At 47.4% G+C, this 16,679-nt stretch overlaps 2 protein-coding genes across 5 annotated transcripts in view; one reads left to right on the top strand and one right to left on the bottom strand.

Moving 5' to 3' along the window:
* LOC115657440 overlaps window positions 1–3,597 on the bottom strand; it is a 61,130-nt gene extending 57,533 nt beyond the window's left edge. The window contains exon 1 of the mRNA XM_030575322.1: window positions 3,568–3,597. The gene's annotated coding sequence lies outside the window, so the exon portion shown is untranslated. The remainder of the gene's footprint in view (window positions 1–3,567) is intronic.
* A 39-nt stretch (window positions 3,598–3,636) lies between these two features.
* Window positions 3,637–16,679, top strand: part of C1HXorf21 (chromosome 1 CXorf21 homolog) — a 110,741-nt gene continuing 97,698 nt past the window's right edge. For 2 of the 4 annotated variants that reach the window (XM_030575349.1, XM_030575341.1), the window contains exon 1: window positions 3,637–3,731. The gene's annotated coding sequence lies outside the window, so the exon portion shown is untranslated. Of the gene's footprint in view, window positions 3,732–4,740; window positions 4,968–10,406; window positions 10,443–16,679 lie in introns of those variants that run through there. The other 2 variants (XM_030575358.1, XM_030575334.1) reach the window with 2 other exon arrangements.

Raw genomic sequence — 16,679 nt, 5'->3', positions numbered from 1 at the left:
ACCCTGTATTTGTCATCTTAATATAGAGAGACCATTTTTATGTATTTTTTCTTTCTTTTTACATAAAGCTTTCTTTTTAAGACCTGTTGGAGTTTTTCTTTAGTGGGGAACTCCAGGGAATTGAGTCTGTGCTCACCAGGGAATTGGTGGGAGGAAGAAGTCAGGGGGAAATCTGTGTGTGTTAGATTTACTAGCCTGACTTTGCATTCCCTCTGGGTGAGTGGGAAAGAGAGATTAGCTCTCGGTACTTCTGTTTTCCAAGGCTGGAAACGGGGAGGGTGGAATCCCTATGTTTAAATTCATGGAGCTTACTTCTGTGTGTCTCTCCAGGAACACCTGGAGGGGGGAAGGGAAAAGGTTTATTTCCCTTTGTTGTGAGACTCAAGGGATTTGGGTCTTGGGGTCCCCAGGGAAGGTTTGGGGGGACCAGAGTGCCCCAAAACACTCTAATTTTTTGGGTGGTGGCAGCTGTACCAGGTCCAAGCTGGTAACTAAGCTTGGAGATTTTCATGTTAACCCCCATATTTTGGACGCTAAGGTCCAAATCTGGGACTAGGTTATGACATGGTGTGCAGTGGTGAGATAGATAGAATCCAGAAGCCAGTAGGAATATTATATTTTTCTTTTCTCTGCTAGGGGCTTTTTAGCAGAGAGGGTTTGGTTTTAAAAGGAACCAGAGATAATTTTTTTTTCTCTGCTCTCTCTTGCAGTTTCTGGCTTGCATATTAAGCAAGCAACAATTAAGTAACTATTACGGGTCTTTTGTCACACAATAGCACTCCCATTAGGAGTCAGATACCAGCACTATACACATGCAAATAAAGTGGTTTTTCTGGTTTACTTTACATTGAAAAGATTAGCTAGAGGAAGAAAGGGAAAAAGGCACTGTTGCTAGGCAGACCCCAGGAGGCAACAGAGCCTGCAGTTCAGACAATAAACACCAGAGGGCACCCCAACACAAGAAAACAGGAACCATGCCTTCCAATACAAAAATGGAGGCTGAAGAACATATCAAAGAAGCTGGTTTTTCGCCTTCCCCTGCAGCGTGGGGCACAGGTCACTTGCTGGTGGTTTCTCTGCAGCTTGAGGTCTTCAAACCAGTTTTGAAGATTTCAATAACTCGATCCTGGGATAGGGGTTGTTATAAAATTGGATGGGTGGGGTTCTGTGGCCTGCCTTGTGCAGGAGGTCAGACTAGATGATCAGATTGGTCCCTTCTGACCTATGAGTCTATGAGTCTATGAACACAGGTGATTTGTACCACACTACAGCCAAATTGCTGCCCCACTGACCGACCTGACCAAAAAGACCCAGCCAAATGCAGTTAACAGGACTGATGAGTGTCAAAAGGCCTTTACCCAGCTTAAGGCGACGCTCATGTCTGACCCTGTGCTCAGGGCCCCGGACTTTGACAAGCCATTCCTAGTAACCACGGATGCATCTGAGCATGGTATAGGAGCAGTACTCATGCAGGAAGCTACGGATCACAACTTCCATCCTGTCGTGTTTCTCAGCAAGAAACTGTCTGAGAGGAAAAGTCACTTTTCAGTCAGTGAAAAGGAATGCTACGCCATTGTGTACGCTCTGGAAAAGCTACGCCCATATGTGTGGGGATGGCGGTTCCAGCTACAAACTGACCATGCTGCACTAAAGTGGCTTCATGCTGCCAAGGGGAACAACAAGAAACTTCTTCGTTGGAGTTTAGCTCTCCAAGATTTTGATTTTGAAATTCAGCGCATCTCAGAAGCTTCTAACAAAGTAGCGGATGCACTCTCCCGTGAGAGTTTCCCAGAATCCAGTAGTTAAAAAGTGTTCTTAAAATGTAAAAGTCTGTTAGTTATATACTTAGTGGTATATGTAAAGGTGCATGTGTTGTATTAATCTGTTTATTTTAAAGTTCTAGAAGGAAATCGCCGCCAGTGAGCTTCCCCACTGTCTGCAATTTGGGGGCATGTCATAAACAGATAGCTAAGGGTTAATGTCTCTTACACCTGGAAAGAAGTACCTGACACACCTGAACAGAGGACCAATCAGGAAAACAGACTTTTTCAGATCTGGGTGGAGGAAAGTTTGTGTGTGAGTCCTTTGTTCTTAGTCTTCTGCCTGTCCCTCTAGGCTATGGGAAGGATTTTTCTATTTCCTGCTTTCTAATCTTCTGTTTCCAAGTTGTGAGTACAAAGATAGGTTTGTTTCTGGGACTAGGTTATGACAGCACCCCAAATTGGTTGGCACTTTGCAAATATCTCCAGCTCCTGTATGCTGCACTTTAGAATGCTGAGCTCTACAGAGATAGTGAGTGGGAGGTGGGGGCAATCTTTTCCCTTCCCACACACACAGTCACCAGTCTGCGGAGTGCCCTGTGGTGTGTCCAAGGGAAAGGGAAAACTATGGCAGAGGTGGCTGGCCTTTCCATGGCTTCTGTGACATTTTCCACTTCAGCCCCAGGGTGGTGGGCATGAGCAGTCAATCAGTGGGGCCCCTGGAGTTCTGAGCCACCATGGGAAGCAGGGGCCCAGCAGCTCCCAGCCGTTACAGGGGGGAACTTGCAGCTCCGAGCTGCCAGGAACAATGGGGGGGTCAGCTGCCTGCCGTGGAGCGTCAAGCCAAGGCCTCGCTGCTCCGAGCCATCATGGGCAGCTGGGGCACCCTGGAGCTCCCAGCTACCACAGATGACAGAGGGACCCAGCAGCTCCCAGCCATAGTGGTAGTGAGTGTTGGACCCCCCCCCCTCACCCAATGGCTGAGCCCCATTTTGTCACTGTTATTTTTAGTAAAAGTTAGGAACAAGTCAGGGCTTCTGTCCATTTGTGTCAAATATCAGAGGGGTAACCATGTTAGTTTGGGTCTTTAAAAGCAGCAAAGAGTCCTGTGGCACCTTATAGACTAACAGACGTTTTGGAGCATGAGCTGTTGTGAGTGAATACCCACTTCATGGGATGCATGTGTTCATTTGTGTTTGTTGCCTGGGCCCTGTCTGTGACTTGTATTAAAAAGTAAACATGACAAGATCTTAAGCCTAGCCAAGATGGTCAGGGTGGCTCTAAGCCTCTGCGCATCTGTTCTGTTCATTCCCTCTGGGGCACCCAGCACTGGCCACTGTTGGCCCACAGGACCCTGGGCTAGCTGGCCCTTTGGTCTGACGCAGCCTGGCCATACCCATGTTCTTGTGGGGGAGCCCTGGGCTGGTCTGAGGGGGCAGCAGCAGCAGGCCGGCTCTTCGCAATAAAGGCCAGTCCCCCGCACTCCCAGCGTGGGGTAATTCTAGACAAATCATATTTTACAATTACAGCTGCCGCTCCCAGCCCCTCCCCTGCTCCGCCGTGAGCCGGCGGCCGCTTTCCCAAAAAGGAGGGACGCGCAGCCCCAGGCGCCACCTTGCGGCTAGTCTGTGACTGTGACCCGGGGAGTCTTTGCAAAGCACAGTGCTGCACCCCCGCCTCCAGCCAGCCCCAGCACCCCGGCCCTAGGGGCTGCCGTGCAGCGGGCCAGCCAGGCGCGGGGTGGCTCCTTCTCGAGCCCCCACCCGCTTCTGGCCCCACACCCGAGGCGGCGCATCCCTGCACCTACCTGCAAGGAGAAGACGCGCTGGGCCCTGGTGCCTGACGCCCGCTGCGGCTCAGCCCGGCCCGCGAACCCGCCGTGGGACGCCAGCAGCAGCCGCAGGGCGCGCCCCGTGCTCCGCGCCCCAGCTGCGCCCCCAAGGCATTGCCTGGCGTTGCTAGCCGACGCAGGTAGGGAGCCGCAGCTCTTCCTAAAGGACGGAGCAGGCTGGGACCTGCCTCGGGCCGGCGGCAGTGGCTGCAGCAGCCCCCCACCCCCACCCCAGGCCACAGGCATGGTCAGGGCTGCGTCTGCCAGGCTGCCCTGCTATTGCGCTGAAGGGGAAGGGGAGGATGTTTGAAGCAAGGGGATCTCCCTGCCTGGAGATGGCCGATTTCCAAGTGTGGCTGGTTTGTTTTGTTGACACGCTTGTAAGGGTTTTTCAAACAGACACTCCTAGTGATACCACGGGGTGGGGGTACGAATGTGGCTACACTATAGCTGAGCTCGACCTCCCGTAGGTGCTGGTCACGGTTTTCAAAAGCGATTAGCAATGTTGGGTGCTTCCCTTTTTCGGGTCCCCAATTTAAACTGCTTCAAAGGGGCATCTCCCCCTCCCTGTGAGTGAGTGCTCGGCAATTTCTGAAATTCAATTTGGGGTGTCTCCAATTGCTACCAGCCTGTGGCACGCTAAGTGTCCATGTGGCCCCTGCTGTCATGCACTGAAAGTTCTCTCATGCACTTTGATCTACTCCCTTTTCAAAGTAAGGTAGAACAAACTACACTAGAGCACTTTTAGTTTTCTTATGATTGGCTGCCCCTCCCTCCTGCTCCACCCCCTTTTATAGCTTTGGCACTGGGGGGGTACTCTTTTGTCTCTGTTGGGCCTCACCCCTCCTAAATGGAAAAGTACCAGATTTAAGATGGCTTTCATTATCAGGTGATGTGGTCACATGTCACTGTAAGACCCCTCCTCCCCAGTCTCCATTCCCCATGAGCTGGCCCACGCATACACAGGAAGGCTTTCAAGTAACTAAGGCCATTTACTTAATATGTTTACATCAGTGATACAAGTTTATATCTTATTCTCCTAACTCCAGATATAGAACTAATAAATGCAAACAAATAGGAGGAACACACTTCATAGATTACAAGCTTTCTAATGACTCCATACAAGGGGCACTTAGCATAAAGCATATTCCAGTTATGTCATATTCATAAGTATATTTCCATAAAGCATATGGAGTGTAACGTCACAGAGATAATGGTGATAGTATCACGGAGTGCTGAGAAGAAATGCCTAACATGCAGCAGTGACTCCTTTGGCAGAGTAAGGAATGGTACTGCCAAGCTTCAAAGGACATCCTGTCTGATCCAAATGGACAGCTATCATATGGAGCTGACAAGGTTAAAATGTGGGAAATGGGGTAAGAAACTTGCTGTGACAAAGTTGCAAAGGGGCGGGAGGAAGAGAAGCTGAGGTCATCTTAGGTCAGTGGTTCTTAACCTTTACTGCAGCCTTTTGGTTCTCAAAATATGTTCTCATACCCCTTAAACCTAAAAAATATGTTCTCACAGCCCTTATACCTATATATATATTACAGTTATCGTAAAAAAAATGTATAACGTTAATAAATACATAGGTTTGATGAAACAAAGTAGTTGTACTTATGTGCCTGTGCTTAATTTGTGTTTTCAATTATTTACCCTCTAAAAAAATCTGGTATGTCTTGCACTCCCAGAAAGGACATCTTGCACCCCCAGGGGGATGCATGCTCCCCAGGTTAAGAACCACTGTCTTAGATGCTTGGAACGTGGAAGTGAAGAAATCTGTAGGCTGACAGCAAGCCCCTAATATTACCTAGGTGCTTCTTACCACTAAGAACATATTACCTTTCACCTGCAGAAAATTAAGTGAATATATTTTATTAATCAATGCAGTGTTTTGAAGTGACTGAGTAATCGGGGCAGCAGAACCAGGGGACTATGGGAGCTAGAACCCTCCCACCCAGAAATACTGTGGGGGCTGATCTACATTAATTCCACCCCTGTCAGTCATTCTTAAATGAGGTTTTTTCACATGATTAGGGCTCCATGGCTGCTGGGAGTAGAGGTCACAGCATCTGGGGTTGGGCCAGAGACCAGGTAGGAACCAGGGTGATCAGAACAAGGCTGGGTATAGCAAGCCCAGGAGCAAGATATGAACTGCTACCACTGGCTTCCCAGCCTGGAGCCAGTTGCCCCTCTCTACCAAATTTCAATAGCTTCCCTCCTTTCCCACCCCACTCCTATCCCTGATAGTGACACTCCAAACTCCCCTCACCCCCAGCCTATGACTGCCCCCACACCCTATACAGAACACCCACTGTGGCTTCTCGTGACTTCTCCTTACTTGTCTCCCTCTCCCAGTGCTTAGTATGTTGAAGTTTCACTATGCGCCTCTGCTTCCTGCAGTCCAAGTGAGCTTTTGCAGCCTCTGTGAATAATGCCCTCTCCTATGCAGAGACATTTCTGCTGTGGCCATTTTTTTTCCTCAGGTTTTTCTCACTCCCTCTCCATCAGTAAAGCCATAGGGAAAATCATACTGAGTTGTATTACATAATTAATGCAAGTTAAACATTGGCATTTTCCATTAAAATCCTTCTGTCAAGGTATAATTATAAGACTCTATGAATTCCTTGTTTTATATAGCTGTGAATTTTAATTAAAACTTTAAACTGAGTTGCTTTACACAATTACTTGGTAAACTTGATAAATAGATGCAATCACAGTACTCTGGATTTTTAAATTGTTTTTATTTATTTTTGTCATAAGCTTTCACGAGTTTTAAGTGACACTTAGGGAAGGATGATGTGCCACAAATGGCTGAGCAGGACTTGTTCCTGAGCATTGTGCTTTTTCAAGGCAATGACTATAGCCCACCAACTGGTCAGTCTGCTAAATGTAGTAGCCTGCTGTACTCTAGCCGAGGAGTTGGAAGACCTGTGTTCAAATCGCTACTCTTTTCTTCTGTGACCTTGAGCAAGTCATTAAGGCCCAGATCCTCAAAGGCATCTAACTTCCATGAAAGTTAGGAGCCTAAATACCTCTGTGGATCAGGGCTTTAGCCTCTCTGTGTCTCAGTTCCCTATCTGTAAAATAGGAGGTAATAGCACTTCTCTACCTCACAGGGATGTTGTGAGGATAAATACGTTAATTGTGAGGTGTTCAAATACTAAGGTGATGGAGACCACATAAGTATCACTGATATGTAGACAGACTCCATTGGCATGTGTCATAAAACCCTGCCTTCCCTTATTCCCCCAATCTTGAGTGGGATCCCTTTCAGAGGTGACCTAAAATAATAAATATTTCAGAATAATTAAAGGTGACATTTGCCCTTGTACAAAGGTCCAACACAAGGACCGTGCATTGCTTACGTCCCATGTAAGCCTTGTTTTGAGGCAATAGGTATGATTTAATTGGTGCATAGCCAATGTTGCTGACTCTTGAGATTTTATCATGAGTCTTGCAATAGTTGTTGTTTTTCTTAAAACTCAAGCTCCTGGAGTTATGTGATTATATGAGTAGCTCTTTTTTTTTTTTAAATATCTTTATAGCTCATGCAGTTGCAGACAAAAGTTTGAAAATATGAAACCCTAAAAGCTCAAAAACCAGAAGGCAAGTAATAGAAAGAATCCATTGTTTTGTTAGTTTTAAAAATCATGATTTTTAAGCCAATCTCAGTTTTTGGAGGGACATGACTCATGTTTTTTTGAACGCTCAGTCATGGCAATACCATATAGGCTTGGTGCTGGACTGTTGGCAAAGGGTGATTCACCCTAAAAAAAACCCATGTGTTCATTAAAAGTCAAGCCTGCTTCCCTTGAGTCACCAAAACTCCCATTAGTTCTGCAAAGAGAGCCTGAACCTGATGTACATATGCACATTCAGGATCCTGAAGACCTGCAAACAAACAGGAGCCTGGACAGCTTGTTGACTGGCAGTGCAATCCAGAACTTCCAGTTACTGGCTTACTGAGTCAAATCTGGCTCTGGCGGCTAAAGGCAACTTCCCTTTAATGGTGCTGGCCTATAGGCAATGAGTTATGGGGGCTCTTTCAGTTCCTAGTGAATAGGTGGCTACACCACTCTTTGTAATTTCAAAAGAGGTGGCAGGGAGTGAACTGCCTTCCCTGTTTATGTGGAGCACGAGGGAGGACATTGTGATGCTTAGGCAGTCTGCTATCCATGCATGACTTGTTATGTGGCTACACACAGGCCTTCACATTACAGTGCTGTGAGTTGAGCACCTTTAATTATAAGTGAATTTAGCTTCCATGAAAAATGAGTGAAATCAACAAGTGTCTTGTTTTTAATTAAAAACAGCTGGTAATTTTTCAGCTAAAGCAAAAAAAAAAGGTGATTAAGAAAACAAAAATAATTCTCTGCTCTTTTGCTCAGAAAATATAATTTATGCTTGTTATACTTAATCAATCAAAGCCCCAAATTAAAAGCAGAACTTGCATAGCCACCTAGGAGCATTTCGTACTGCGACTGCCCTATAAACTACGTGATCATTTACAATTTGCTTGTGACATTTTCCTAATGCTAATTCAGTAAATGGTGAAAGACATCATCCAGCGGCAAAGCAAAGTTGGGTTTGTTAAAAATGAACATAAATATCACATCTGTGCCAATGGCTTCTTAGTACAAAGCACTGTTTACTCAAATAAAGCAAGCCCCATGAATTGGGCCGGCAGTATCTAGCTACCCAGCTGATCAAATAAGAGTTTTGTTTTTACAACCAGAACTGCATTTCCTTAACATCTGCTTGGATAGAGAAATGAAAGTGGAGACAAATCTGTTTTGTTGCACTGTTCTTTGGAAAAACCTTCAACCATGTGTGGTTCCAGTGAACAGGCTGTGATGAACTTTGTTTAGGAAAGGGAAATTAGAGATTGATGACTCAAAAAGGAAGCAAGAGGGTGCATCAAGTTTTATCAATCAATGCACCCAACTAATCACACAAACAGTTTTTAGAGGAACCCTGTCAACTTGTTGGGGTTTTGTAACTTACTAAGTTAAAGTAATTTAATTTTCTGGTATGCTTTAAATATGTAGCCCAGGGGTAGGCAACCTATGGCACACATGCCAAAGGTGGTACACGAGGTGATTTTTGGTGGCACTCATGCTGCCTGGGTCCTGGCCACTGGTCCGGGGGGCTCTGCATTTTAATTTAATTTTAAATGATACTTCTTAAACGTTTTAACATCCTTATTTACTTTACATACAACAATAGTTTGGTTATATATTATTGACTTATAGAAAGAGACCTAAAACGTTAACCTTAAATCAGAGTGAATAAATGAACACTCGGCACAGCACTTCTGAAAGGCTGCCGACCCCTGATTTATCCTCATCAAAAAGAGATTACATTACAATGACGATTTTGTTGGCTCTGTTTATATTTAGTGGCGTTAGTGGGTCAGGCCTGACTGCAGTACCATTAAACATATTCTGATAATGGGCAGGCATGGGCCAGGCCTTAGACATGCCACACTGTGATGGGCCTGGAGAGCTGGTAGCTGAGCACTAGCATGGGCAGTGTAAGCTACACGCTCACTGCACTGAGACTGTTGTTGGGAGATAGACTTAGTGCATGCCATGTGGGGAGAAGCTGAGAACAGCAGATTCAGCACATAGTTCAGGCACCCAGAGCTATGACTGGGTTGGGGAGCTGAGGACAAACATGCTTGGTACTTGTCACATGCAGTGGAAGGAAGTGATACTGGGCAGGGCTTGTGAATGCCACTAACACGCCCCCTCAGAAAATGGGTAGCTGACACAGGCAGTGCACGTCTAGGGCACACAATGCTGGGACAAGGGAGAAAGTTAAGAACGAGGAGCCAAGTGCGTGCTAAGGACTCCAGATGTAGAGACTAGGGTGTGGAGCTGTAACCAGACTTTCTCAGTGACTGCCACAGACAAGGAGCATTGCAGGAAGATAACTGGCACGCTTGGTGGATGGCAAGGGCATGCAGCTGTGAGACTAGGGTGACGGACTGAGACCAGGCAAACATGCTACGTGCCAAAGGCACACACTGCCAGGATTGTGGATTAACTGAGACTGGCATGGTGCAGGCACACAAAGCTAAGTCCAGAGTGGAGTGCTAAAACCAGGAAATGCATGCCACAGATACACAGCATTAAGCCCAGTGTGCGGAGCTGAGAAGGGGCAGGCTAGTCCCTGGTATAATCACATATTGCAAGGCAAGAGTTGTAAGTGCAGAACAGGCTTACTGGCTTATAGGCACATAGAACAGTACCCACAGCCTGGGAGAGGAGAGCAGACCAGGCAGGCAGAGCTGTGAGACTTGGGCAGGGAGTTCTGACCAGGCTGGCTCAATGCACGGCACAGACACACAGTAAACAGACTGGGGTGTGGAAATGTGCACAGGCAAGCTTGATGCATGGCACAAAAAGCAACTATCAAGATTTAAAAAACAGGTATATGCCATATGTACACAGCTCTGCACAGGGAATAGGACAGACACTCAGTAATGGGATCAGCTGACGGGGAGCTGAGCGCAGGCAGACTTGCGGTATATCACAGGCACACAGCATGAGGGCTGTGAACAGAAGATAAGAATGCGCAGGCTTGCTGTATTCCAGAAGTGTCACAAACTGATAGTTAAGGGTTAATGCCTCTTTTACCTGTAAAGGGTTAAGAAGCTCAGTAAACCTGGCTGACACCTGACCAGAGGACCCATAAGGGGACAAGATACTTTCAAATCTTGGTGGAGGGAAGTCTTTGTTTGTGCTCTTTGTTTTGGGTGGTGTTCGCTCTTGGGACTAAGAGGGACCAGACGTCAATCCAGATTCTCCAAATCTTTCTGAAACAGTCTCTCATGTTTCAAAATTGTAAGTAACAGCCAGGCAAGGCGGATTAGTTTTATTTTTGTTTTCTCAACTTGTAAATGTCCCTTTTTTGCTGAGAGGATTTTACCTCTTGCTGTAACTTTGAACCTAAGGCTTGAGGGGGTTCCTCTGGGCTATAGGAATCTGATTACCCTGTAAAGTATTTTCCATCCTGATTTTACAGAGATGATTTTTTTTACTTTTCTTTCTTTAATTAAAAGCTTTCTTTTTAAGAACCTGATTGATTTTTCCTTGTTTTAAGATCCAAGGGGATTGGATCTGGACTCACCAGGGATTGGTGGAGGGATGGTTAATTTCTCCTTGTTTTAAGATCCAAGGGGTTTGGATCTGTGTTCACCAGGGAATGGGCGAAGTCCCTCAAGGCAACCTAGGGAGGGGAAAGAAAGTGCTCCAGACACTGAAATTTCTGAATGGTGGCAGAGTTATCAGATCTAAGCTAGTAATTAAGCTTAGAAGTGTCCATGCAGATCCCCACATTTGTACCCTAAAGTTCAGAGTGGGGAAGGAACCTTGACAAGAAGCATGCAGAGTTACAGCTAGGGTTGGGAGCTGAGGTTTCTTTGCTCCATACCACAGATGCACAGCGCTGACTGAGCTGGCTTGGTGCCTGGCCTTGGCCCACAGAGCTATTAGCTGGGTGGGATGCTCAGAATGGACACATTAAGTGCAAGCCACAATCACTTAGTGTAGATAGATACACAGGAGGCGCTAAAACCAGGCCATCTGAGTTCATGGTACAGGTAAACTAAACTGAGTGTGGTCAGGGGAGCTGAGCACAGACAGACTCAGTTCATACCATGGAAAGCAAGTGCTGAGTCTGAAATGGGGAGCTGATAACAGGCGTGATTGGTGCATGGTATGGCACACACAGCACAGTGCCCAGTTGTATGGAAAAAGGATGGGGAGTTGCGCACAGACTGATTCAGGTACTCAGTAATGGGATCGGGTTGGTGACCTGAGAACTGACAGGTTTGGTGCATATCACAGCACCCAGGAACTGCTGCCTGGGTAGAGGGGAGCTGAGAATGGGCATGTGTTAATGTTGTTCCCAATCATAGATCTGTATGTTATATACACACAGCACTATGACTGAGGCTGGGAACAAAGACGGGGGTTATTTGGTCCATGCTACAGCTGGGGCAGGCACTGAGAACAGGCTGGCTAGGTGCACGACATGCTCATCCAGAACTACTATCTGGAGCAGAAGACCTGAGAAAGACCAGACTTGGTGCATGCCACAGGGACATACTGTTGATACACATAAGAGAGTCAAGAAATTGCCTAGGGAGGTTGTAGCTTCTCTGTCCTTGAAGGTTTTTTCCAGCGCAGGTTAGACAAACACATGTCAAGAATTGTCTAGTTAGTCTTGCCTTGAGTGCAGGAGCCTGGATTAGATGACTTGAGGATCCTTCCAGTCCTACTCTGCCATGAAATGGATAATTCAGTGCATGCTTGGTACGGGCTAAAGTGCCATCTGAGACTGCAGCAAATCAGTGCTCAGATAAGGCAGGCTCCGCGTATGACGCATGCACGCACACACACACGCAGAGTTTGGCTGTTGAAGTGGGGAGATGAGCATGTGTATGTCACAGGTACACAACACTGTGCACAGACACACAGCAAAAAGCCACAAAGCGCTAAGGTTGGGACAAGGAGCTGAGGGAGAGCATGGCACAGGAACATAACCTGGAGCCTATGGAGGGACCCTGAAAACCAGCAAGCTCAGCGCATAGTACTCACCAAACACCATAGCACAGTCACGTAAACAGTTTGGGGTGGGGAGATTAGAACAGAAAATCTCAATGCCTGGCACAGAGAGCAAGTGCTCAGACTGAAAAAAGGGGTTGAGAGAACAGTTGTGGTCAGTGTATGCTATAAGCCAGGGGTAGGCAATCTATGGCATGGGTGCCAAAGGCAGCACGCAAGCTGATTTTCAGTGCACTCACACTGCCCGAGTCCTGGCCACCGGTCCGGGGGGTGGGGGGGCTCTGCATTTTAGTTTAATTTTGAATGAAGCTTCTTAGACATTTAAAAAACCCTTATTTACTTTACATACAACAATAGTTTAGTTATATATTATAGCCTTATAGAAAGAGACCGTCTAAAAACATTAAAATGTTTGACTGGCACGCGAAACCTTAAATTAGAGTGAATAAATGAAGACACAGCAAACCACTTCTGAAAGGTTGCCGTCCCCTGCTATAAGTGCACAGCACTAACCCCCCCCCCACCTTACAACTGGAGTCGATAGTGGGCGGGAGCTGAAAAGAGGTTGGTTTGGTCTGTGCCACAGACAGCCCATGCTGCGCTTAGGCTGTGTAGCTCAGAATGGGCTGGCTTGGTGCCTGGCACAGCCAGGCAGAAGTGGTGTACACCACAGGCACCTTGTAGTGAGGCCAGACTAGGGTGCTGAGACTAGGTTTGTTTGCTCCATGACACATACACACAGTTTAGGCTTGGTCATGTAGCTCAGAACAGACAGGCTTGGTTCATAATACAGCCAGAAAGTGCTGAGACTGAAGTGGGGCACAGAGACCTGGTACAGTCACTATTTGCTGTACACCGGGGGTGGTGAGGGTCTGGAGGACCATTGGGGTGGGGGGGGCATGGCTAGGGCCCAGACAAACCCCACAGGGAGCAGAGAGGGAGTGTCACCCAGCTCCACTCCTGGTTCTAGCTGTGGCCCCAACCTAGGCACCTTTATCCCATCCATGTGGCCGTTCTCTCAGCTGAGCGGGGGGGGGGGGGAAGGGTGGGTTGTGTTCAGAGACTGTGTGTGTGGGGGCGTGCACCCCTGAACAGTTTGGGGACCACGCCTATAGACACACAACTCTGAGCTGGGCTGGTGGTAATGGCCTGGCTTGGAGCATGGCACAGACATGCAGTGACGGGGAGAGGTTTACAAAACTAAGGAGAGGTTTACAAAAGACCTGCAGCCTGGACTCTGAATCCCTGCAAGGAGCAAGGGGGAGGGGGTGGTCATAGACTCAAGGCCCAAAAGTCTGGACTGCTCTCTTTAGCCCTCCGGAGCACTAGTCAATTGCCCGTGCCTCTGAGACTTGCCACCATGGTTTTTTTTTTACCCCCTATGCCCCAGCCTTGTCTGGCACAGGGAGTTAAACCCCTAACTCCACTTGAAGCCCATGCCTGAAGTTAGGCATGTAAGCCTGGTCAGCCCTTTCTTGCAACAGGCTAGTAGCGTCAACCTTTTCCCCATAGCCCAGTGGTTCAGGCAGTCACCAAGGTTGTGGAAGACGGGGTGGTTAGGATACAGTGTTGTGATGGGACAGAATCGAGAATGGGCTGGCTCAGTAATGGGATGGGGAACTGAGACTGTGCAGGTGTGCGGCATGCCACGGGCACACCGCATTACAACTGGGAATGGTTGCTGAGAACAGATGGGCTTGTCCTTTGCCACTGACATACTCTGTGCATTGGCATAGAGCATTGAGCACAGATGGGCAGAACAGGCTCAGGTCATACCATAGAAAGCAAGTGCTGAGAGCAAAATGGGGAGCAGAGAACTGGTGTGGTCATTATATATTATAGACAGTGAGTAGACAATTGGCTGGCTTAGTGCATGGCACGAACACTCAATAACGGGAACGGGTAGGCTCGGTATGTATCACAGCCATACAGCAGTAGATCATGGGTTTGGGCAGGTTTTCTGCATGCTACAGATACACAAAATTACAAGTGGGATGCATAAGAATGGCCATAATGAGTCAGTCCAGTGGACCATCTAGCCCAGTAACCTGTCTTCTGACACTGGCCAATGTCAGGTGTTTCAGAGGGAAAGAATAGAACAAGGCAATGATTGAGTGATCCATACCATCTTCCAGGCCCTGCTTCTGGCAGGCAGCAGTTTAGGGACACTCAGAACATGCAGCTGTGTTCCTGACCATCTTGGTTTATAGCCATTGATGGATCTATTCTCCACAAACTTGTCTCATTCTTTTTTTAATCCAGTTATATTTTTGGCCTTCACAACTTCCCCTAGCAATGAGTTCCACAAGTTGACTGTGTGCTGTGTGAATAAACGATTCTTTAGATTTGTTTTAAACCTGCTGTTAATTTCATCGGGTGACCCCTGGTTCCTGTGTTACATAAAGGGATAAATAACACTTCCCCTACACCAGTCATGATTTTCAAGACCTCTATCATATCCCCCTTGAATCATCTCTTTTCTAAAATGTAACTCCCATCTTTTTAATTTCTCCTCAAATAGAAGCTGTTCCATACCCTTAATCATGACTCTGTACATTTTCCAACTCTAATATATCTTTTTTGAGAGAGTGCAACCAAAACTGAACCAAGTATTCAAGGTGTGGGCCTACCATGGATTTATATGGTGGCATGATCTTGTCTGTCCTTTTCCTAATAGTTCCTAACATTGTTAGCTTTTTTGCCTGCCACTGACCAGATGTTTTCTGAGAACTATCCACAATGAGAATGGATGGACTTGGTCCTCGCTGTAGACACATCTTGCTGGTACTGGTCCATGTAGCTGGGAATGGGCAGGTCCAGTGCACACCCCAGACACTCAATGCTGATATACACTGGGAAGCTGAGGTGAAAGCAGAGTGCATGGTGCTGATGACCAGCCCTGGCTGAGATGAGGCAGGCTTAGTGTAGGCCAGAATAGGCAAGCTCAATGCATGGCCCAAACACACACTGATGAGGTTTGGGTGTGGCATCTAGGAATGGGCATACTTGCTGCTTGCCAGAGGTGCACCGTTTCAACTGGGGCTGTCAGCTAAGAGCAGCTTGGTTTGGTCCATGCTGAGACTGAGACATGTAGCTGAGAATGGACTGGGTAGGTGCATGATTTGGTCACCCAGAGCTATAAGATGGGGAGTGGAAAACAGGCAGGTGTGGGGCATATCACAGGACCAGGGAGCTGGGACCAGAGCAGGCACCCAAGAATAGGCATGCTTGCTACGTGGCACAGACACAGAGTGAGACTGGGCATGGAGAACAGTGTGGCCTATACTACAGACTGTGTTAGACTTGGGTGTGCAGCTGATTATGAACTTGTTGGATGCAAGGCATAGTCACACACATCTATTAGCAGGGGGTGGAGCTGCAAATGGACAGGCTTAGTGCATGCCCCAGGCATGGGCTGATACACAGTAGGGACTGAGGACAGCTTCATGCAAGATACAGGCAAATTGTAAGGGCCGAGGTGAGGCAAGCTCAGAATATGCCATCGACACGCCACCAGGTATGTCTACACTGCAACAGTCTATAGCAGCAATCTCAGAGCCCAGGTCTGCAGACTTGGGCTCATATGGTTCATACTATGGCACCGAAAATAGCTGGGTAGATGTTCCTACTTGGGCTGAAGCACGGGCTCTGAAACCCAACACTCTCGCTGGCTTTTAGAGCACAAGCATGAACATTGTTATGGCTATTTTTAGCACCATAGAGCAACCAGGTCTGTAGTCCCAGACTCAGAGTGGCTGCCACAAGCGTTTCTTTGCAATGTAGACAGGCAACAACAGGGACCAGGAGCTAAGAACAGGAAGGCTTGGTGAATGGCAGAAACACATAGGATATTAAGACCAGGCAGGGTGCAGGCTGGGAACCAAGAGCAGACATGCTTGGCCCGCACCACAAGCACACAGTATTGTAACCACCATGGGGAACGGAGGATGGCATAACATTGGCTCAAAGAGATATAAGTGGGCCACAAGGGCCAAGAATGGGTAGACCCTAAGTAGGGTGACCAGACAGCAAGTGTGAAAAATTGGGAAAGAGGATGGGAGCCTATATAAGAAAAAGCCCCAAATATCGGGACTGTCCCTATAAAATCGCGACATCTGGTCACCCTAACCCTAAGAGACAGGCACTCAGCACTTCAGCTCAGCTAGGCAGACTCAGAACCATGCCCTGACAGCACTGAGCCTGGGAAATTATGTGAGGCTGAGCAAGCTTGGGCCACAAACTCTATGCCTTAGTTTCCTAGTCTGTAGGTGATTTTAGGTCTCCAGGGGCATGACTAACCTACCTGAGTCTCTTGCTATCATAACCTAGTCCCAGATTTGGACCTTAGCGTCCAAAATATGAGGGTTAGCATGAAAACCTCCAAGCTTAGTTACCAGCTTGGACCTGGTAAAGCTGCTATCACCCAAAAAATTAGAGTGTTTTGGGGCACTCTGGTCCCCCCAAAAACCTTCCCTGGGGACCCCAAGACCCAAATCCCTTGAGTCTCACAAC

The sequence above is a fragment of the Gopherus evgoodei genome, chromosome 1 (assembly GCF_007399415.2).
Source record: "Gopherus evgoodei ecotype Sinaloan lineage chromosome 1, rGopEvg1_v1.p, whole genome shotgun sequence".
NCBI lineage: Eukaryota > Metazoa > Chordata > Testudines > Testudinidae > Gopherus > Gopherus evgoodei.
Note: the sequence above shows the minus strand (reverse complement) of the source record. Positions and strands in the feature narration are given on the sequence as shown.